This window comes from Acomys russatus, chromosome 21 (genome assembly GCF_903995435.1).
Source record: "Acomys russatus chromosome 21, mAcoRus1.1, whole genome shotgun sequence".
In the NCBI taxonomy this organism is placed as follows: domain Eukaryota; kingdom Metazoa; phylum Chordata; class Mammalia; order Rodentia; family Muridae; genus Acomys; species Acomys russatus.
This window is the reverse complement of record NC_067157.1, coordinates 45,811,897-45,834,619: the sequence shown is the minus strand read 5'-3', so window position 1 is coordinate 45,834,619 and position 22,723 is coordinate 45,811,897. Positions and strand designations below refer to the sequence as shown.

Sequence of the window (22,723 nt, the reverse complement as noted above, 5' to 3'; positions counted from 1 at the left end):
ATCAGGTTAGAAAATACTGTCGTAATAATAATTATAGGCCATACTGGTAATTTAACTGCAACAGCCCCCTGTACAGGGAACCCTGTGTATCTCCAAGCTTCATACCTGTGCTTTCCACCAACCTGGGTCAAAATATTCAGGGCGGGGGAAGGTTTTCAACATGAGCAGGCTTTGCTCTTGTTAATTCTTACACAATATGGCAGACTGGTATTTACATATCATTTACACTGTGTTGTCTTCCAAGTATTCCAGAGATAGTTCAAGAATCACCATATATATAGGTTACTTGCAAATACCAGACCCGGGGATCTTGAACCCAATTCCCCTTGGCTCCTGAGGATCAATTGCATTCATTTGCTAATGCACCCTTAACATATTTTCACACACCAGATGACTTAAATGACAGATCTGGGTTGTCTATTAATTTTAGCAGCTGCGAGTCGCTGGAGTGCTCCTTTTCACTGATCGGAATGGGGAAGGGTCAGGTCCTTGCTCTCTCCTGGGATTCTGCATGCTCTTCAGTTTGTATTGTTTCACTTCATCTGTATGCATGCATGCCTGTGGTCAGTTATCTCTTTTCTATCAGGATGCTCCTCTTACTGGGCCTGGGACCATCCGAATGAACTCATCTTGATTCAGCAGCCATGTACAGTTATCACAGATTTAGTACGTACTAGAGAACACAGGCTGCCTGCAAGTACTTGGCAATCACATTGTTGTAGTAGTAATGATGATGATGCCTGGGGTACTTGGAAATATAATAATAATAATAATAATAATAATAATAATAATAATAATAATAATAATAATAAAACAACATTAATAAAGGCTAGAAGAGATTTTAGGATTTTAGGTGGGCTCTAATTTACCATGGCTAGAACTTCTATAAGAAAAAGCAGAGATAGAGAGGGGAAAAGTGAGCAAAGAGACAAAGGTTAGAGTGCTGGCCACAAGTCAAAGAGTGCTGAGGTCACTAGAGGCTGGAAGAGAAAAAGGACTCTTCTACGAGAGTACAGAGGAAGTTCCGGTTTGTCTCTCTCTCTCTCTCTCTCTCTCTCTGTGAGAGAATACATTCCTGTGGCTGTCAATAACACCATTTGTGGTTCGTTTCTCTCTCTCTCTCTCTCTCTCTCTCTCTCTCTCTCTCTCTCTCTCTCTCTCTCCAACACAAGGTGTCTACATGCACCCTTGGCTCTTCTGGACTCCCTTTGTAAACCAGGCTGGCCTTGAACTCACAGGGATCCTCCTGCCTCTGCCTCCCAGCTTTGTGGTGCTTTCTTATAGCAGCCTTAGGAAACAAACACATTCTTGCGTCTTGTGTGAAAAATAAGACCATTCATTGTATATACTTCCAACTTCCTGCCTGTCCTCTTCTGATTCCAAACTATTACTATCCCAACTTGTCTACATACACAGTTTTTTTGTTTTTTGTTTGTTTTGTTTGTTTGTTTTTCAAGACAGGGTTTCTACACATAGCCTTGCCTGTTCTGGACTTGCTTTGTAGACCAGGCTGGCCTCGAACTCAGAGAGATCTGCCCACCTCCGTCTCCCAAGTGCTGGGATTAAAGGTGTGCACCATCATGCATGATGGCTCAGAGGTTAAGAGCACTGGTTGCTCTTTCAGAGGTCCTGAGTTAAATTCCTAGCAACCACATGGTGGCTCACAACCATCGATACAGTGATCTGGTGTCCTCTTCTGGCATGTAGGCACACATGCAGAATACTGTATACACTATAAATCAACAAATCTTTTTTAAAAAGTTAAGTCTCCAAGTAACATTCTCAAGTGGTCCTTCTACCTCCCAGACTGGCCCCTCTTCAAGCTTATGCCTCAGTTCATGAGTGTTTTGTCTTTGCAGCCTGTTCCATTGCACCTTGTGCTGGTTAGGTTTTCTTGTCAACTTGAGAAACCTAGAGTCATCTGGGAGGAGAGAACTTAAAAATGAAGAATTGGTTCTCTCTGTTCAGCCTGTAGGCGAGTCTGTAAGGAGATTTCCTTAGTGATTGATATGGGAGGGTTCAGTCCATTGTAGTTGGCTTTATCCCTAGGCGGATGGTCCTGGGTTTTATAGGAAAGCAAGCTGATCAGGCCGTGGAGAGCAAGGCAGTAAGCAACATCCTCCATAGTCCCTGGTTCAATTCCTGCCTCCAGGTTCCTGCCTTGAGTTTCTGCTCTGAGTTCCTACCCTGACTTCCCTGTTTGATGGACTGTGATCAGGGATGTAAACCAAGCAAACCCTTTCCTCCCCAAGCAGCTTTTGGTCATGGTGTTTATCACAGTCATAGAAAACAAAGTAGGGCAGGCACCATCCTATATCGGCAGTTGCTTCATGCCATCACTCCATCCAGCAGCTCCTGCCAACTTCCCAAATCAGCATCAAGTGACCAAACCCAGTGGATGCGTGTGTGTGTGTGTGTGTGTATGTGTGTGTGTGTTGTACATCTCTTTCTCTCTTCTTTTGCTGCTGGTGTATTCACCTTTGACAGCCTTGCCTCCTCTTGGCTTCTGAGACATCCCTAGCTCTTCTGTTTCCTTCCTTGGCTCTTTCACATCCACTCACTCTTTCCTTTGGCGTTGTCTGTGATTGTAGCCCTTTCCTTTTTAGGACAACCTCATTCATGCCCTTAGTCCTCATGTAAGCTGTTAGCAGGGTTATGAGTCCTGCAAAAGTGGTTGAGCCCCCATCTTCTCCTCTGTTAGTTTGCTTCCAAGTATTCCCTCCCCTTTCACAGCGTTCCCCTCTGCACGAGTCTGCGTTTCTCTTGTCTCTTGTGAGGACGCACGGTTAAAGCAGAATGACTTCATGTCAAGATGTTTAACTTAATTGCATCTGTGAACATCTTTTCCCACATAAGGCCACATCCAACCGATTCCAGGTAAATGTATCTTTTGAGGGACCAACACTCAATCTACTCTCGGCACTCCACTCTGATCAAGTGTCCCTCAGGGACCTTCGCTGTAATCTGACATCCTCCACCCTTGTCACTTATCGAATGGCTTGTCCTAAATCTTGCCTTTCTGGCCCATTTGCTCTCCCCTGGCTCATCCCCCGGGGTAGCATCAAAAATGATCTTTCCACAATGTGAAGCCAACCACATCACTCTGCCGCTTGAAAAGAGTGTTTCTGAGGAGCTGGTCCTGCAGCAGACCTGTAATGCTGAATATTTCATGAACTACACAGCAATGGAATTGTCTCCCAGCTTTAAGCTGCAGAGAATGTGCTCTGGTGTGTAGAGTAGGGCAGTTAAAAAAATGCATTCGTCTAGCCATGTCTGTTTCCTGCAACCCCCACCACCTAGCAGTGTACTTAGACGCCCCAATTAGTGGGTTACTGTATCAGGGCGGCAGGCTCTACCTAACTCAGTGGTTCTCAACCTTGTAATGGTGCAACCCTTTAATACTGTTTCTCATGTTGTGGTGACCCCCAGCCATAAAATTATTTTTGTTGCTGCCTCATAACTGTAATTCTGTTACTGTTATGAACAGTAATTTACATAATTGATATGCAGCATATCTGATAGCTATGAAAAGTTTTGACCCCCCAGAGGGGTTGAGACCCATAGGTTGAGAACCATTGATCTAACTGGCTACAGGATAAATATGCATGCTTAAAGGGAATTTGGAAGCCCTGCGGTCTGGAAACACTTCTAAATGTTTCATACTGTCCACCAGTGCCCTTAGACCCCAGTATGAGATGATATCTTAAGGTTCCTCACACTTTGTCTCAAACGGAGACTTCAGTGCTGTCACGATGCGAGATTGGAGCAAGTCTGGATCCAACTTCAATTCACCCAAGATGGTGTGTGCTTTGTTAGTGTACATTTACAAAGTCAAATCAGAAGGAACAATATTTAGGAAACAGTAGCCACCTGTTGGATGCAAGTACACGTCACCGAAATCACCAAGCAGACCAAACTCCCAAACACCCATGATCCCTCCCCATTGTAAAGAAACCCATTAAAAAAAAAAAATAGACGGGATCTCACATCACTCAAGCTGAGCTCAAACTTACCATGTAGTTGAGGCTCACCTTGAACCCCAGATACTCCCTTTCCACTTTTGAAGTGCTTTACAGATGTGCTCCTCCACCATCCTTGGTGTATCCGGTGCTGAGGACAGAGCCCTGGGCATCCTGTGTGCTCAGGAAATATTCTCCCAGCTGAGCTATAGTCCTAGGCACCAGCAAACCATATTTTTAGAAGCCCAATTGTCAAGACAATAATTAAGGCATGAATCAGACAGGCTCAGAGTTGGTCTGGATACATAGTTCAATGGCAAAGCATTTGCCGGGCATACATGTATGAAGCCCTGACCTTGATCCCTGGCCTTGAAAAAACCTAAACCAAAACCCAAAACAAAGCTATCACCAAGTTGACTCTTTTTCATAGGTTTGTCTAAGCCCACTAAGCCAGACCTCTGGCATGATGCCAGCCCCCCACCCCAGGGTGGGCTTTTATAATGTGCTATGGCAGCTTGGCTTCTATTCTAATTTTAAGTCTCTTGAGGTAACGGATGACAGAAACATAAGCCAAGTCTGGCAATAGTGTGGATTGGCTCAGGAACTGAAAAGCTTTGGGAACGATTTGGTTTAGTCCTGATTGAATCCAGAGGTTTAAACAAATGTCCTCAGGGCATGGCTTCTTCTCCTCCCCTCCCCTCCATCCCCAATCTTTCACTTTCCTCTGTCTTCTGCTGGCTCCATTGGGGGTGGGGGTCGCGGAGGGATGTCTCTCACCAGGTGGTACCTGGCAAATGCAGGCTTATTTCCCACTAAGCCAGCAGCCTCAGAGACAAAACACCTGCCTTTGCTCTCCATGGGGCTGGCTTCCGGGCAGTCCCAGGATGGCCAGATCTGCAGACACTCATGTCCCTTGTATCAAAGGCATCACACTTACTTACACATCATCTGTCATATCCTCTCTGGTTCTTTAAATCTTCAGATCACATCTCAGAAAGTGTGAACGCAAAGCACATTGTTTGTGCATGCTCAGGTGCACTCATTTCTCTTTCTCTTTCTCTTTTTTTTTTTAATCCGTGCTTGTTTGAATCTCTGGTTGTGAAACCCACAGATATGAAGTGCCTACTATCCCTCAATTCTCCACCCCCTGCCACCACCAAAGGCTTAAGATTGGCTTATGTTAGCCCGATTTGACTGACATTTCTATTCTTAGCACAATGCTAGTGACTGGCAGATCCACACCTCTTTGGTTTTGTTTTCATTTTTTTTGAGACAAGGTTTCTCTGTGTAGCCCTGGCCATCCTGGAACTTGCTCTGTAGATCAGGCTGGCCTTGAACTCAGAGATCCTCCTGCCTCTGCCACCCAAGTGCTGGGATTGATGGATTTGTCCTGCCAGCGTCACTGCAGGGTAGGAATGTGGTTTCCCGAAGGATCACTATGGAATGGTCTCCAGAAAAAGAGAATTGGATGCTGGGCAGGCGGAGTATGAATCGGCCAGAATATGAGTTGGCAATTAGCAGGAAAAAAAAAAAATCAGAAAAGCACTGTTTATAGTCTAACTATTTGGTAGTCCGAAAGGAAGAAATTCACTGATATGGTGTGTGTGTGTGTATGTGTGTGTGTGTGTGTCTGTCTGTGTGTGTGTGTGTAAAATTGTATACATAATTTCTCTTTTCACAGAAGAACCAGGTAAGAGCAGTCAAGGTGTTCCAAGCCCTGATTAGACAGTCATAGTCACGGATCAAGGCAACCCTAACCATCACGCTCCAGTCTGCCTTCTTAAAGGAGGGGCATTTAAGGATTGTCCCATATGACGTACACTTTGCTTTTTGTTGAAGGCACAGCTTCTGGACCTTGTCAGATGTTAGTCTATATGAGGTGTGCGTTTGTTTGAGATGAGGCCCTGGCTAGCCTTGAACTTGTGTTCCTCCAGGCTTGGCCTCCAGAATGCTGGGGTTACAGGCGCTCACCACAGTGGATAGGTGATCAGGCTTGTTTGGGATGCATAGGCACCACCGTGCCTTAGGATCGATGGGGTTCTCATGTGCATATACATCCTGCATAATTACATCAGGTCTGAATTTTGGGGGACCTCTCTCAATAGCTGCAGTCTGTGGCAGGTTGGCAGAGCAAACATCAGGTTTGTTTTCTGCTGCGCTAGAAAGCAGCAGCCGCTTGGCACCGATTTAATGAGCGTGATCTGTCTGTTTCAAAGCTTAGAAATGTATTCTCTGGGGGTTGTCTCAGCAGTTAGGAGCAACTGATGCTCTTGCAGAGGACCTGGAGTTCAGTTCCCAGCACCCACAGTGGGTGACTCATAACCGCCTGTAACTTCAGATCCGGGGCATCCGGTGCCTTCTAGATGCTGAGGTTACCTGCACTTATACCGCACTTACACATGTCATAGGCCGGAGCTTCCTGAGTGCGAGGAAAATACTCTCCCATTTGGACTGAATTCATGTTCTTTCCTTCCACGCATTTTTCTTGAAGATGGCCTATCAATTATTTCCTTCCCTAGAGAGGGAGGTTGGTGTGCAGAGATCACTCAGCCTGCGTCACCGTGGAGAAATTTATATCCTGAGACATTTTCTCCCACATTGATCTAGAGTTGATCTCTCTAAAACCTGTCTTCTTTATGGCAGCTATATGAGTTTTGAGCTATCTCTCTGTGCCTCTTTTTAGCAGCAGAGAAGGGTTTTCGACATCAGGGCTTTGCAGGTATAAGGTCCCTCGGTGTCTCCGTATGAGTCCAAGGCTCATTATCTTAGTTTCCAGTCAGTACCAAGGCAGGCTTCTGGAATGTGTATATGGTTTCAGTATAAACAGTCCCCAAACTCATGTATCAACCTGACAAAGTCTAGACTTAAAAGTTTGTTTCAAGGAGGAAAAAAAAAAAAAAAAAAAAAAAGGAGGAGGAGGAGCCACTTTAGAAAGAATAGCAAACGTGTAAAGCCGAGGTATGTTTATACAACTTGGTTAGAATTCAAGTAAAGCAATGTAAGAGCAAGCTAAACTGGAAGTCGTCATTGTCACTGGGCCTTCTAAAGGGCCAGGTGAAAGGACAGGACAGGCTCTCTTGTCTTGGCTGAGCATATGGCCAGCACCTGATTGCGTTGCCACCACGGTGTGTCTGCTCGTGACCACTCTTGCTCTGAGACACTGAAGTTCAAAGGAATGAACGAGAGCCTCAGGCCAGACAGAAGCCCCATCTCAGGGGCCAGGATCACCCACGGCACTCTAACCATGTAACACAGGTAACAAAAGTTCAAAGGGATGAGTGATGGTCTCAAGTCAGACAGAACCCGGCCCCAGGGGCCAGGGTCACCCATGGGCGCTCTAACCTAACACAGGCAACAATTTACAGCTGATTCATTGCACCCTGTGGCTGCAGATCACTACCCCAGAGCAATTTCTCATTTCAAGAGAAAACAAACTCCCATGCGAATTTTTATCATATTCTAGGGATTTCTGTGTTGATCCCCATCGCCTATGATTTTTCTCAGACTTCTGAAGTGTAGCTCAACCACCGGCCATATTTTCCAGAGAGCCAGGGACACTGTTTGCTCACTGATATTTTTGTCTTATGCTAAGGGTCAAGCCAAGTCCCCAAAGGACAGAAGGACCAATGTCACATGTTTGAGTGAAAGAGCAGAAACAAATCCAGTAAACTGTAGGAGGGAAATTATGGTGCTTAGGAGCAAAATCAATGCTTTATAAAACGTTACAGCCCCGTGTTTCCTAAGTACAGTGTTAAGGCGAACTTTTTTTAGTGGTATGTTTATTTTCACAAATGCAAAACTATGTATCAAATGGATATTTTAAAAAAGCTATACACTGGGCCTGGTGGCATACACCTATAATCCCAGGTCCCTGGGACCCTGATGCAGGAGGATTGCAGCTTTGAGGATTGTCTGGGTTACAGAGGGAGTTTCAGGACAGCCTGGAAAACTAAGTAAGACCCTGTCTCAAAACACTAAGGAGTCTCAGGACTACAACAAACAAAAAGACCAAATAAAAACTCCAGTAGTATATTCAGTCTGTTCATGGTAGAGACTCCCAAGTTTTTGGGTCTTAGCTGATTTTATAATCAGCCAGAAACAAAAATGGACAGATGGTCCAGGCAGCTGCCTCAGGGATGGAAACAAATGCCATTGTCTAGACTGAGGACACTTCTCACCTGGACCATTTCTCTCCCTATTGGTCTCCATCCCTCTTTGTTCACCTTTCTCTAATCCATCCTCTTCGGGGCCATGATTGTAATCTTTGCAGAAAAATGGTTCTAGAGTACCCTAGTGACCCCATCTGACCCTAGGCTCTCTGAAATCAGGCTACAGCACTCCTTTTCTTCCTTCCTTCCTTCCTTCCTTCCTTCCTTTCTTTTTTCCCTTATCTTTTTTGAGACAGGGTCTCTCTGTCTAGCCTTGGCTGTCCTGGAACTCACTCTGTAAACCAGGCTGGCCTGAAACTCAAGAGATCCCACCTGCTTCTGCCTCCTGGGTGCTGGATTTAAAGGTGTAAACCACTGTGCTTGGTTTACAGCACACATTTGTAATCCTATCTTCCCTCATGCTGCCAGACTGCTAGCTTTGATTCTTAAGGCTCATCTAAGACTCATCCATGAAGCCACTGTACTGAGGGGCACCTTCCTACAGAACTCAGCTGTACAGCAAAGAAAAACTTGCGCTTCCCAAAGCAGGGCCACGCCTGGAGCTGCATCTGTGTCCTTTGCTCTTACAGTGTGCGGTGGTCTTCTCAGGGAGGACTGCTGCAAATCTGAGGCAGCCTGAGCTACACAGTGAGTTCGAGCCCCATTTGAGACTATGGGGTCCAGCCTCAAAAACGGAGAGAGAAAAAAGAGAAAAGTAAGCGTGTGTGCACGCACGCATTGGTAGAGTATCTACTACAATTGGTCAAATTTCCCTTTGAGTTCTCATGAGTTTTGACCAGTTCAGTGCTGGGGTGAGGGGTGCACTAGGGTATGGGGCAGGGCAGTGCTTGGTTCCTGTTTGTATTCAGGCTGCTTCCCTACTGTACCCTAAACTACTCCTTTCCCACTGTTGTAACACTGGCTGCTACTACTCTAAGAGACTGTTGCTTTGTTTGTGATAGGGTCTCACATAGCCCAGGCTGGCCTGGAATTCACAACGCAGCTGGGGCTGTCCTTGAACTCCGGATCCTTCTCTCGCCATCTCTGTTGCTGGGGTGACAGGTTGAAAATAGAGTTAGAGAATATTTGAAGGCCCAAGGACCTTCATCGCATGCCCGAAAATCAGCTGATGTCTGCTTCAGGGCCGAGTCATGTCTCGACTGCATCCATGGTGGGGACACGAGTAAGCCTAATCCAGACAAGCCCATTTCCTTATATGTACCTTCATTAGATTGAAATACTGTAGTTCCTGATCTTGGGACGGGTGTTTTAGTTTGCTTAGCGTAAAATAATGTCGTCTATGCTGCAGATCTGGCTTAGAAAGAGCCCCACAGGCACACAGGCTCGCCCTATCCCGCTTCATGCCCGAAGGGAGTTGATTATCTGTTGCTCAACAGGACATGAAGCACAGGAGAGATTGCTGCTCGCTTTAGACTTTGTGGCATCAGGCTGGTTGCGTTTCCAAACTAAAAGCCTGTGATTGGGTTGGTTCTGGTCGCCTTCCTGTTATATGAGCAAGCGACCAGGAGGTATGCTATGTGGGGAGGGTTCCCTCAGAGCCCACCTCACCCACTTGATTGCTGCTCATGGGAAAGCCACTGAATTTTCTCTGGGCCTGGCTTCCTGTGTCTCAGAGGAGGCTATTCATATCACAGTCACAGGGCCTTTGTGAGTGACATATAGCAGAATCCCTGGCACGAATTAGACATCCAGCAATTGGCAGTTGCTGTTGACTCTAAAGTAGTCAGAGCTACCAGAAACAGCGCAGCCATTGCTCCTTTTGTAAAGGAGGTACTGCAGACCAGGACAGTGATGCAAACGCTCAAGGTGACTTCATTAGCTTGAGTAGGACCCCATAGACAGAACCAAGGTTATTGAAATCCCAGAAACTACACTGCTAAGCATGGAGAAATGGATTTGTTGATCATAGTGGGTTTTTGTGGGAGTAGGAAGTAGTGAGCCCCTGAATCCCAGCACTCTGGGAGCAGAGGCAGGTGGTTCTCCGTGACTGCAAGGTCAGCCTGGTCTACATCATGACTTCTGGGCTAGCCAGGGCTACAGAGAGAGATCCTGTATAAGCCTGTGGTTAGTCCTTTAAACATATTTTTAAAAATATTTTTTTTGTTATTGTTATTGTTATTGTTTTTGTTTTTTTTTTTCGAGACAGTGTTCCTTTGTGTAGCCTTGACTGTCCTGGACTTGCTTTGTAGACCAGACTGGCCTCAAACTTACATCAGTCCACCTGCCTCTGCCTCCCGAGTGCTGGGATTAAAGGCATGTGCCACCACGCCTGCCTCTAAAGATTTTATTTTTTCCAGTGCTGGGGCTGGAGCCTGTTCCTGGTAGATGCTATGTGGTGGTCTACAGCCTTGTTCATTGGGGGGTGCACCAACTAGGGGGTGCTGCAGGTCACACTGTGGTACCTTTTATTTTCCGCCTTTGTTTAGTACATAATCCTGGTAGCACACTATATTATACACTGAGGCTTCACGTTCACAGCCATCCTCCTGTCTCAGCCGTGTATGTCAGCATACCTAACTTCCATGTTTTAATAGTTAGGCCTCCAAATCATCTGTCTAGAGGTGGTTTCTGTCTTTCAGCTTTTCAGCTCCCACTGGAAGCTGCTGGGCTGGTCCTGGTCCAAGCACCTTAGTGGACTTTCGACTTGACTTTCGTCTCCCTGAACACAGGTTTACCCAATCCTGGATCCAGGCTGAAGTGCTCAGTGGTGTTGAGCATGGCTCTAGAGTCAGAGAGACCCCGCTGAGTCCCACAAGTGTCACTTGTGGTGTCTGGGGCGTGTCTCCTTAGCCCCTCAGTTTCCTTAACTATAAACTGGGAAAAAAGAACCTCGTATTTAATTCCTTAAATAATAAGTGCAAAATGTCTGCACTGGTTCTTGACAGGTTATCTCTCAGTAATGTTATCTGTCAGTACTATTTACTATTATTAAAAGGCACTAAGGAAGTAGCTGCCCATGTGCGTAGCTTACTTCTTCCTTCCTGTTAGTGGGTGCAGGCCTGAGCTCTCCCTGCAGACTGCTGCTGCTGTACAGTCTCTGGGCTGCCCGAGGCTCTGCTCCCACTTGAAAGGCTTTAAAAGCTCAGCCTTTAGTTTTGATTTGCCCTTCTGGAGGGATCATGACCACTGGCTAATCCTGGGCATTCACTTTCAGGCTGTCTGCTTAATTTGCTGGCTTACAATGGGGATTCTTTTTCTTGGTTATTTTCCTGTGTTGAATGGGAACACACTGTGGGCAAAGGTTCTGGGTGAGGCTGGGAAGTTGGAGGGCCACAGTGTTCTTTTACCCTTAAAACATGGGTACTAAATGGCTACTTTGAGCTTGCTTTCTTTTTTTTTTTTCTTAATTTCCTTCTTCCTCTCTTTCCTTCCTTCCCTCCCTCCCTCCCCTCCCTTCCTCTCCCCTCCCTTACTCTCCTCTTTCCTCCCCTTCCCTCTCTTCCCCCGTCCTTCCTTCCTTTCTACCTTTTTTCTTGCTCAGGTTGGCCTTGGCCTTTCCAGTCTCTTGATTTAAACTCCCACATGCTAGGATTTACTGGCCTGTGCTGCTATGCCTAACCCAACCCTATTTTTAACTTTCTGTTAATAGGAGAATCCCAAACCTTAGCCAAAGTATCTTTCTGTTCCCAAGCCACTCACTATAGGAAATAACTGTTTGTAAGAACATATATATATATAGTCACACACACACACACACACACACACACACACACACACACAACATAAAAAAGTTGTTCTGAGATAGAGTTTCTCTGTGTAGTCTTAGCTGTCCTGGAACTTGCTCTGTAGACCAGGTTGGCCTGGAACTCAGAGAGATCCAGCCAAGCACTAGAATTAAAGGCCTGTGCCATCACTGCCTGGCAGAATTTTACTTTTAATTAACCATCATACTTGTTACGGTGTACAGTATGGCCCTCCATTTTGATGCACAGTGACCAGCTCGACATGTCAGACAAATCTAGCACCTTAGACAACTGGCTTTTTGTTGTTGAGCAGGTAGTTTAATGGTACATGCTTGCCGAGCACATATGAGGCTCTGGGTTCAAACCCCAATCCAGCCTTCTCCGGTGCTCCCTCCCCTCCCCCTGACTTACTTAGTCTTCCCTTGTCCTCCCTGACCCTCCCCTCCCACCTGTAAGTAGTGGAGCAATTACATCACAGGAGTAGCTGTAGCTAACATTTATCTAGTGGACTTAATGACTTCTATCTATGAAAAAATAATTCTTTTAACAATGTGGTACAAATTTGCTTTAAAAAATATTTTAAAAAAAAATTTTTTTTTTTTTTTCAGTCAGCCAGGCAGTGGTGGCACAGGCTTTTAATCCCAGCACTCAGGAGGCAGATCTCTGGAGCCCTGTTGGGATGAACTGTGTGAAGGTCTCTGTATATTCAATTGTTAATTCTGTACGGGTGGAGAGCCATGGCCTCATATTATGTAAACATGCATCTTCTCTCACCTGCCAAAGGCAATCTAGAATTGGGTTTGATTGGTTTCAATAAAGAGCCGACGGCCAATGGCTAAGGCAGAAAGAGAGGGTGGAACTTCCATGTGGAGAGGGGGAAAGAGTGTCTCTGGGAGAAAGCAGACTGGAGATTTGCCAGCAACACAGAAGTGGACAGAAGTAGAGCTGGCCACTTAGGAGGATGTGGGCCAGAATAGTTGGGTTAATTTAGATGAGATAGCTGAGAGCCTGCCCAGCTAACTGCCTAAGCTTTTAAACATCAATAAGCCTCTGTGTCATTCTTTAAACCACTGGCAGGCCCCCGCTATAGAGGCCAGCCTGGTCTACAGAGTGAGTTCCAGGATAGCCAGGGCTACACAGAGAAACCCTGTCTTAAAAAACAAACAAACGAACACCAAACGCGCGCGTGTGCGCGCGCGCGCACACACACACACACACACATTCTCTCTCTCTCTCTCTCTCTCTCTCTCTCTCTCTCTTTCTCTCTCTCTCTCTCCATTCTCTGTACTGTTGATTTGAAACACAAAGTCAACAGGCAACATCTATCTACAGGGCAGAGCCAGAGCGAGGGCAGCCATTCTTTTGCACAGCTCTGCAGTACAGCTGCTCGCCCAGGCTGTGCACACTTGCTTTTTGTCAAGAGGCTTTGTCAAGAGGCTGTCCGTCACTTCTGCCTCCCAGAGTTCCGAACTGTCGAAACCAGGGTCCTCCGCAAATGCTTTCCTCCCTGCACATGCTTGGATCCTTGGCTTGCACTAGCGACCTCCTGCTCTGCTAGGGGGTCCCTCCAGATAGACCACGCCCATGCCCTGGGCAGACCACACCCACCCCCTGCTGCTTCCTGCCTTGCCCCAGTTGAGCACTCCCCCCCCCATGGCCTCCCACCATCCTTGGCTCCTCACCTCCATAGTTACTTAGCACTTAAGTGGGTTTTTCTGTCCATCTGTAGTTTGTTGTGGATGAGTCCTTCTGTCGCTTCTGTTTATTACAGTTACTTTGATTATCTGTTCTAATGACGAGCTACGTGGCATGAATAATTAAAAATTTTTTTCTTTTGGCCTTGGGAATAATCCCTGCACTCACATTTTGAGTTTGGGGGCAGGGAGTACTTGATAGTCTGGGAATTGAAAATTTCAAGCAAGGCCCTAAGTGTCCCATCTCAAACCCACAGGAGGGGCCCTTATGTAGGACACTCTTCCTTCCCCTTGGTCCCTGTAAACTCCTTTGGCTACAAACTCCACTCTGAAATTGGAAAGCATTTCTCTAGTTGGCTTGCCCTGAACCCAGGAGAGCCTGCGCGTTCCCTCACCGTGTCTGTCTCTGCTCTTTGTCTGGTACACACTGTCTCTATCAAGGCGGGGGCTCATCAGGAGACTGAGTTAGAGCAGAATAATCAGGACTCGGGCAATTAGGGAGGAAGAAAAATTCCTTAATTGTGAGACTTTGCCAAACACACATTCACTAAATGGCTCTGCTCTTAAGTACACTTACAGAGAGACCAGCCCGGTGGTTTTGAGAAATTGTCTCTTTGTCATCTTTATAGCAGAACATACAAGCAACATGATGTATGCTTGAAAAATATTAACCAGCTTTGAACTCTCGGGGTCCTTTTGCATAAACATAGATGCGCACACGGGGCTGCATAAACACACGACATTCATGGTGATGTGCTGGGCAGAGGTCTGCAGCCCTGACCGAGCAATGAGAAATATTTAAGTTGGGCTGATTTGTTACATAAACACTGTAACCTCAGACAAGGGCAGAGCACTCCCACTGGCCTCCTCTGAGCTGGATTGTCCCAAAACACAGAGATGGGGCACCGGCCATTTTTGGAACAAACCTGCCTTTAGCCATCTTAATCATGTGACGAGTATGTGACAACAAATCTTGGATCTTTAAAGCTGCTCAAGAGGCTCCGGCTAGACTGTTTAGGAAAGCCTAATCAGAATGTGATTTTTTTTTTTCTTCCTGAGACAGGGTTTCTCAGTATAGGCCTGGCAGTCCTGGACTCACTTTGTAGACCAGGCTGGCCTCGAACTCACAGAGATCCATCCACTTGCCTCTGCCTCCCAAGTGCTGGGAATAAAGGCTTGTGCCACCATGCCTGGCTCAGAATGTGATTTTTATGATATGAACTCAAAACCTGGAGGGAACCCGTTGGCAGGTAGGCACAAAGCCTTGTGTGCAGATCCAGCCTCTACTCTTCAAGAGAGCTCCCGCTGCCCATCTTCATGGCTTCTAGAGCCATTTCTGGGGAGCCCCTCATCAAACCTTTCTTATCCCCCTTATCCTCCAAGCTGTGTTGATGTCTTGTCTGAGTGGGTACTCAGCTCTTGGTGGCTTGTTAGACAAGTTTTGGGGGATGGAAGCCATGGGACTCCTATGACCTCATCTCCCCATTGCTATCAAATGAACCTTTACTAAGAGGTCACACAAATAAACTGGGAGCTGGGTGTGGCCAGTCCTAGGAGGCAGGGGCAGAGGCATCTCAAGTTACAAGGCTAGCCTGGGCTACATAGTGAGCCTCTATGTCAAAAACATGCAAAAGAATTAAACTTGGGGAGGGGGGGACTTGAGAGCCTGGGGAAGAAAAGCATTGGGGGGGGGGTATCAGCTGAGTTAGTTGGCTCTGAAGAGGAAGGTGGAGTAGACAGGGCTATAGAAGGGACACTTATCAGTGAGGTGGCACTGGGCCAGAGATGGCTGCCATCCGTGATCATTCAACCTTTCAAGGAGTATTTATTTAAACCTCCTGTGTGTTTAGCATTGTGCTGGCTCAGTGATGATGCAAAAGTGGAGGTCAGGTTAATTCTTAATCTTTAGCTTGGAAAATAATCACCAAGTAAAGGTGTTAAAAATCCCGCAGGAGCAACCTCAGAATCGGATGGACCACAAAACAAAATAGGAAAGGTTCATTAAAAAAGATTTTTTTTTTTGAGTCAGTCTCATGTAGCCCAGGATAGCCTTAAACTTGCTGTGTAGCTGAAGGTGACCTTGAACTCCTGATCCTCCTATCTCTACCTCCTGAGAACTTCTTTTCCACAGCTTCCAGAATGACACATTTTGAGCTGAGCCCCACCCCCAGCAGAAGCTTCACCTTTAACAAGGGTCTCAGGTAATTCTGATGAAGATGGTCTTAGAACCATAAATCGTAAATGCTGTGTAAATGCAAAAATTAGCCCAAGTGCTTGTGTGTGTGGGGGGTTCCTACTATTAATAGCCCAGAGAGATTATCTATGTTCACCTACCACATATGGGGCAAACTTAGCTTGAGTACCCTGGGCCTGGCCCATTACTGTTGCCTCATCGAGTAGAACACTGTAGCTAAAACAGTACTCATGACCTTGGACTCAGAGGCGTCACACTGGACCTGGGGAGCTGTCCACCTAGGGCTTAAGTAGCACAGAGGAAGAATGGGATGACCCAGATGCCAGGGCTGAGATCACAGGAGGGCAGCACAGCTAAGGATTTGATTTTGTTTTCACCCTGAAGGCTCAACTGTGGGCTCATTGCAACCTGTGAAGTCTTTTCCTTCTTCCGTTTCAGGAAGCAAATGCCCAACAGATGTTAAGGAAGGGCCCCTCAGTCATCTTGAATGGCTCCTTGGAAAGTCCATCTCTACGTCTGTTTTACATGCATGCCTTCTGTTTCGAACTTGGAGTGCCCATTACAACACCCCACCAACAGTTGACAAGAGGTGAGGATCTGGCCCTGCAGGAACAGGCAGTTTAGTGTCCAGTATTGGTTTGTGCAGGCCTGTGGCCACTAACCTGCCTTTAGGAAACTGGTGAATTATGGGTGTTTTGCTTAGCTCTTGAACAAGACTCCAAACTGTTTTCCTAGATCGGAGATTGGGTTAGTTACTTCTGTTGCCCTGTGCAGCTGATTTCTGACAAAGGCATTGAGGGAAAGGACTTGTTTTGGCTTTTGGTTTAAGGCAACAAAGTCCACGCAGTGGGGAATGGCATGACAGCAGGTGGCCATACGGTGGTGGCTGTGGCAGGGAGCCCATGACTGGGACTCCTTAAACGTGAGCTCACCGCGAGCTCCTGCTTTCTGAGTGCATTCCGTGGAGAACGTATGATTATATAGGTGTAACTCTTGAGAAGAAAGGGTAAGTGACTATGAAGAGGTAGACTCCCCAGGAAAGGGCAGAGGTGAGGAAGGGCACCTTAGCATCGCAAGGCAAAAAAATCATACTCGGGAAAGGCTCTCTGAGCGGGCTTTGTGGTCTTCAAACAGTGTTTTGGAACAAGCTAACTTGTACATAAGGACACATTATGAGCTGAGCTGGGTCACTGGAATGGGTACCATTAAGGGCATACAGGAAGGACCCTGCAGGATGTGCCTCGGGATATTTAGGATATTTATGGTGACAATTTTACTTACACCGATTAGAGGACAATTACTTATTGTTTGTTTTCTGAATCCTTGGTTTTGTTTAACGTTTACATAATTTTTTATTATTGTAAGCGGGAGAAGGGGGACAAGGAAGGGTCAAAAAGTCGGGAGCTGGTGGTCACAGGACATTCTCTACTCGGCAATCAGTTGGGCCACAGGAAAAACATTTGTCACACACTGGACCTTTAAGGGGCATTCTCCTACCCCTGTGGGCCCAGAAAGCTGAATGGCCATTGAAACCGATTCATGGCGGAAAGAACTTGCAAGCTTGTGTTAGGTAAGAGATTTGACTGGGACCTAAAGGTCACTGTGGATAGATAGTGTACCTTGTTCCAAGAGACCTGCTGGCTTTCCACAGTCAAAAGAGCTCAGTTGCCCAGACACTCCTCTCTGTGTGACTGCTTTCCTGTCATTTATAAAGCTCCAAACACGCTTGCAATTTCCTCCACAAATCTGCCGGGAGACAAGCCACCGGCTTCACATGGCCAGTGACATCCGGAGAGCGGCTGTACTGGACACTGAACACTGCTAGCGTGGTTTTCTAGAAACGTTTATTTTTTCAGTTCGATGACAAAAATAAAGCGTACAGCTTGGCAGCAGAGTGCCGAGGTCTGACATCCCATCCCCAACCCAAGTGAGAAAAAGAAGGAAAAAAAAAAAAATGAAGTTCCAGGAAATGCCATAGAGGAAAACATTAACTTTTGGTTCACACTCTTGCAATCCCCTCATCCGTCACCATAAAATAAACCCTCCAAAGTGTAGGCAGCAGAAATGGTGTAAAAGATAGGAAGCAAGAGTAACGTCGCATCTTCCAGATGTGGCCCAGGTCCTCCTGTTGTTGAACAGCGCTCAGCTGGAAACAGGATCCATCTTGCGCGAGGAAGCGCTCTTTCTTTGGCCTCAGACTTTCTCCAGCATTGCATAACAAGCAGATTTCAAAATTCATTTCCTTCTCCAACTGCGGCAAAAAGACAAGGAGATATTTTCTGTTTGAAAAGCCTGAAAAACAGGGGGTGCGGGTAAGGGTGGGGGAAGTCTCAAGGCTAGGTCGTCTCTTCCTCTGCTGTTAAACTCTTATTTGTGTCAATAGTTTTAAAGAAAACCGAGCAGTGGAGATAATGGCTCTGTTCCCAAGCAAGCCAGGGATTCTTGTGTGGGGTGTTTCCTGTGAGAAATGAGACTCGGGGCAGAGACAGGCGGATCCCTGGGGCTCCCTGCCCAGCCAGCCTTGCCTACTTTAGTGTGTGTGCTCTTGTCCAGTGACCGACTGTGGGAAACTGGTCTAGCACCTCAAGAATTAGATCCCAAGCTGTCTTCTAGCCTCCACACACATGCATGTACAAGTGCATATAGAAGTGTACCCCAAGTCAACACAAACCCCCAAACACACAACGAGAATCAGATGTATTGCACTCCACAACCACAAGTCAGTGCTGTCCTGCAAGGCGGCCTCTGCACTTCCCAAGACTTCCCAGAATTCCCATGACTTACAGATTTTGCATCTGTATAGTATGTAGGATGCTGGGACTGTTAAAGGTTTTTAGAGTAACACTAGCTGTCTTGGCTTTCTGTTCCTGTTTAATATAGAGAGCACAGCGAGCAAGTCCTAAGAATACACTTGGGACAAATATACAAAGGAAAAGACTTCGGACCTGGGACGTTGTCTTCTCACCAAAAAAATATCATTTTTGGCAGATGTTGAATTCTCTAACTTTTAAAAATTTATTCATTACTTTTGGTAGGGTTTTGTCTAACCCGGGCTGGCCTTGAAGTTGCTACACACACCACAGGCCCAGCTCTCTGCAATCTTTTAGAAAGAGAAAGTGATCAGACTACATTTGAAAAACAATAACTAAAGCAAAACATCCAAGTCCCAGAAGAAAACACGTTTCCACTCCAGGAAAAATGTAAATGCCAGTGTGTAGCCTTTCATCTGAGTTTATACACGGAGGGATTTATCTGAGGGCCAAAAGAGTTCGCTTTGCCTCCCACAGATAACTGCACAGTCTGCAGACAGGGAGATTCCCGGGCAATTTTAAGACAGAAGACAGCGACGGAGAGGAAGACAGAACTTCAAATACCCTCCAACATCAGAGTCCAAGTGGGGAGTACACAGAAACCAGAAACGCAGCAAGTATAACAAACACAAACAGAAAGAAAACATGTCACGTTAAGAGGGCTGGCTGGTCAAGCCTCTGGCTCTTTCCTCAGGGACACAGCAGCTTTGCTGTAGTGACCAGTGACTCCTGGAGAGGGAAGACATTGCTGGGCAGAGGGTTGGAGATGGCCTTTGTGCCTTAAGAATTTCTTGGTTGCTGCGTTGAGAAATGGGAGACCAGTTGGCAAGCAACTGCCCTTGAGCCCTGTGGTTTTGTGTATAGAGGAGTCTGTGGTCCACATTCCTTTTTCTCTTCATGGGATCGGTGTGTAGCCCAGGCCTGGACTTGCAACCTTCCTGCCTCATCACAACATGACATGGTCCCACATGAAAAGAAAGCTGATGGTTGGCAAAAACATGGAAATGAGGGTGGGGCAACATCTAAGGTAAAAATGTAAAAAAGAATTATTATTAGTCAGGCCTAGTGGTGCACACCTTTACCCCCTGTCTTCTGGAGGCAGAGGCGGGAGGATCTTTGTGAGTTTGTGGCCAGCCTGGTCGACAAGTCAAGTTCTAGGACAGCCAGGGCTCTATACAGAAAAACTCCGTAAGCCAGGCATGGTGGTGCACGCCTTTAATCCCAGCACTTGGGAGGCAGAGGCAGGCGGATCGATATGAATTCGAGGCCAGTCTGGTCGACAAAGCAAGTCCAGGATAGCCAAGGCTACACAGAGAAACCCTGTCTTGAAAAACCAAAACAAACAAACACAGCCAGGCATGGTGGCACATGCCTTTAATCCCAGCACTTGGGAGGCAGAGGCAGGCAGATCACTGTGAATTTGAGGCCAGCCTGGCCTACAAAGAGAGTTCAAGGACGGCCAGGGCTACATAGAGAAACCTTGTCTTGAAAAACCAAAAACAAGTAAGCAAAAAGGAGAATTATTATATAATAATTCTACAAGGAGAAACAACCATGGAAGTGTATCCACTGGGAGCATAGTTTAGAAGATGAATATATAAAATACTCCCCGTCCCGAGATGTTGGAAACTGGACCTGGGACCCTTGCTTATGCTATGCAAGGTCTTCCTCCATTAGGCTACCCCTCTAGTCCAAAATATATATGAAATATCCCATTTTAGTAATTGTACTTTGCCCCAATTTTCCTCTCAAGGGGGAATTAAGAAGGTTATAGTTGGTACCTAACCTAGATATGGAAGACTTAGTCATCTGGTTAGATGCCAGAAAGGACTGCTATGTTCTTGGATCCCTGCCTGGAAGAGCAAAAAGAGTAAGTGTGTGCTCACTGCAGTGGTGGAGCAAAAGATAACACTTCAAAACCCAAACTGTGGAGCTGAGGTGTTACCGTGGGCTCCCCTTGGGTGTAGGAGTCGGGGTTGACCAGGTCCATGCAGGGAAAGGCATGCATTCGGCCCCCTGATTCAAGAGTACTTCCTAATCAGTAAGTGTTTTGGAAACGTCCTGCCCTAAAGGTACAGCAGGGAAGAAATGAGCTGCGATGGTGTTTTCTTTCTATGGGTGCAGCTCTAGAAAGGACACTTCTGGCAAGACACTAGCATTTACGGCGGGACCAGAGTGGATCCCAGTGCGTATTAAACACTGCACAGCGAATGCTGCTTTAGGAGGTTGTTGGAATTTATTGTAGGGATCAGCCAGAGGCTCAGAAATATGTCAGAGGCTGAGACTGGGAATCCAGAAGAAGGGGGGGGGGGGCACCACACCCCTCCCTCCCTGTGAAACACGAACACCTTGAAGCACAAGACTGAAGCACAGGATGGATTTCACGAGGCCAACACTCATCTGAAAGATTTCTATTTAGTGACATCCAACAGAATGAGTCACACAGCTCATGCGAACAATAGCAAAAGAGCCTCTGGGAAGTCTTAGGACCACGCGGGCCGGGGTGTGGGGTGTGGAGAGTGGGGGGGTGCGGCTGGCTGTGCTCAAGGCCTGGTGACTCCTTGGATCTCACGTTCACATCCAGTCTCACAATGTTTCCTGGAGGGAAAGTGAGGGAGGCAGGAAAGGCGAGAAAGGGGCGGGAGGAAATTAAGACATAGAGTCCCTTCTTCACAGGTGTGAGTCCCCACCACGGGTCCCACCATATCCCATGCAGGGGGGTGACTTTGCCACGCTGCAGCTGAGGGTTTAGAATGATCTACACCCTGTTGCTGCGGCAGTCAAGTGTGAAAACACAAAGGGAGCACATTTTTGAGGCTGGAGCACTGTCCAAGATGGACCATTTTTTAATTTATGCATCTTCACCAGTCACTGACCACTGGATACTGATAGAAGTGGCCCTGGACTGCCACACTGGAGACTCATGGGAAACGGGAAACATGTTTACAGGCACAGCACATGGGAGCCAAGGAGAGAGCTGGTTATTTGTAAAAAGCTTTTATCTGAGGACACCAGATCCCTTTTCAATTGTTCCAGCAGGGTCAAATGATGGGTTTTGAACTACTGCCCAGCAAGCCTAGAATGGTATTCAGACATTTCACAAAACAGCAGCCTTGGATAACTGAGAAGCCATGCCATTCAGGGAAAGGGTGAGGTAAGAGGCCACCCCACCACACTCGAGCCCTTTTACACTGACTTTCAACAAACTTAGCGCTTTGAGTTGAGTACCCAAGTACTTCGGTTATTTTAGAAACAGCCCATGTTCATTCACCAGCTGATACTATCTTTTGGAATGGGCCTAAGTTCATGCAGGGAATGCGGTGTAAGGGCTGTGTCACACTGAGCTGGCTAATCTGGGTTGGATCTTGGCTTCTGTAGCCATTAGCTGTGCACTGTATTGACCTCTCTGGGTCTGTGTTGTCACAGCCCTGGAACACAGTGCCTCACTGGTTGGATCTCTCCATGCTAGTTGGCTGGCGTGGCAAAACGATACGTGCTAGCTGTTAAGATCAGAGTGCCCTCAGCCACCACCCCTCCGTGACCACATGGGGAGGTCTGACCTTCCTGAAGCCTCTAAAGTTTCCTAGGATAACACTTGGTGTGGGTGCTAGGACCAGCAGTGCACAGTATTTAGTATGTCAGATGGTCATTACCACAGAACTCTACTCCATTTTAAATTATATATTTAAGATTGAGTGTGTGTGTGTGTGTCTGTCTCCATCTACAAGAGGGCAGCAGACCCCCTGGAGCTAGAGTTACAAGTGGTTGTGAGCCCCTCCCATATGGGTGCTGGGAACCACCACTCAGTCCTTTGTCCTGTTGAGCTACTTATTTTAGATAGGGTCTGTATAGCCCAGGGTGACCTAGAACTCCTGATCCTCCTGCCTCCAAAGTGCTAGAGCCATCATTCCTGGATTGCTTCATCTTCCAGTTAAAATCTGGAAGGATGCTTGCCAGGGATCACACAGGTGACAAGTTACAAATATATTTAGGTGTATGCACTGGTATAGCAAAGGCATGCCCCTGGCATTACCTCTATTTTATCTGCAATAATTAAAGGATAACTGGGCTCATATGACTTCAAATGAAAACTGATCAAAAGTCTGGGAAAAATATTATATTCATTAGAGATAAGGGATTTGTACACATTTATGGAGACAAATGACAGATACACACACACACAAAGGAGTCCTAAATGGTATGTGTTTTCGAGA

General features: G+C 46.6%; 1 protein-coding gene, 1 long non-coding RNA gene and 1 other non-coding gene across 4 annotated transcripts in view; 1 reads left to right on the top strand and 2 right to left on the bottom strand.

The window, feature by feature from the left end:
• Window positions 1-5,644: 5,644 nt before the first annotated feature.
• On the bottom strand, window positions 5,645-5,777 carry LOC127205454 (U8 small nucleolar RNA). The gene has a single exon (XR_007832661.1). It is a non-coding gene; the product is annotated as a U8 small nucleolar RNA (small nucleolar RNA).
• A 2,814-nt stretch (window positions 5,778-8,591) lies between these two features.
• LOC127205043 (uncharacterized) lies at window positions 8,592-21,880 on the top strand. Of its 2 annotated transcripts, XR_007832579.1 has the most exons (4): window positions 8,592-8,755; window positions 16,138-16,288; window positions 18,987-19,126; window positions 21,546-21,880. It is a non-coding gene; the product is annotated as an uncharacterized LOC127205043 (long non-coding RNA). The 2 variants fall into 2 exon arrangements; XR_007832580.1 differs by lacking the exon at window positions 21,546-21,880 and having other exon boundaries at window positions 18,987-19,372.
• Mthfd1l (methylenetetrahydrofolate dehydrogenase (NADP+ dependent) 1 like) overlaps window positions 17,652-22,723 on the bottom strand; it is a 184,621-nt gene continuing 179,549 nt past the window's right edge. Inside the window, exon 28 of the mRNA XM_051164179.1 lies at window positions 17,652-17,950. The gene's annotated coding sequence lies outside the window, so the exon portion shown is untranslated. The remainder of the gene's footprint in view (window positions 17,951-22,723) is intronic.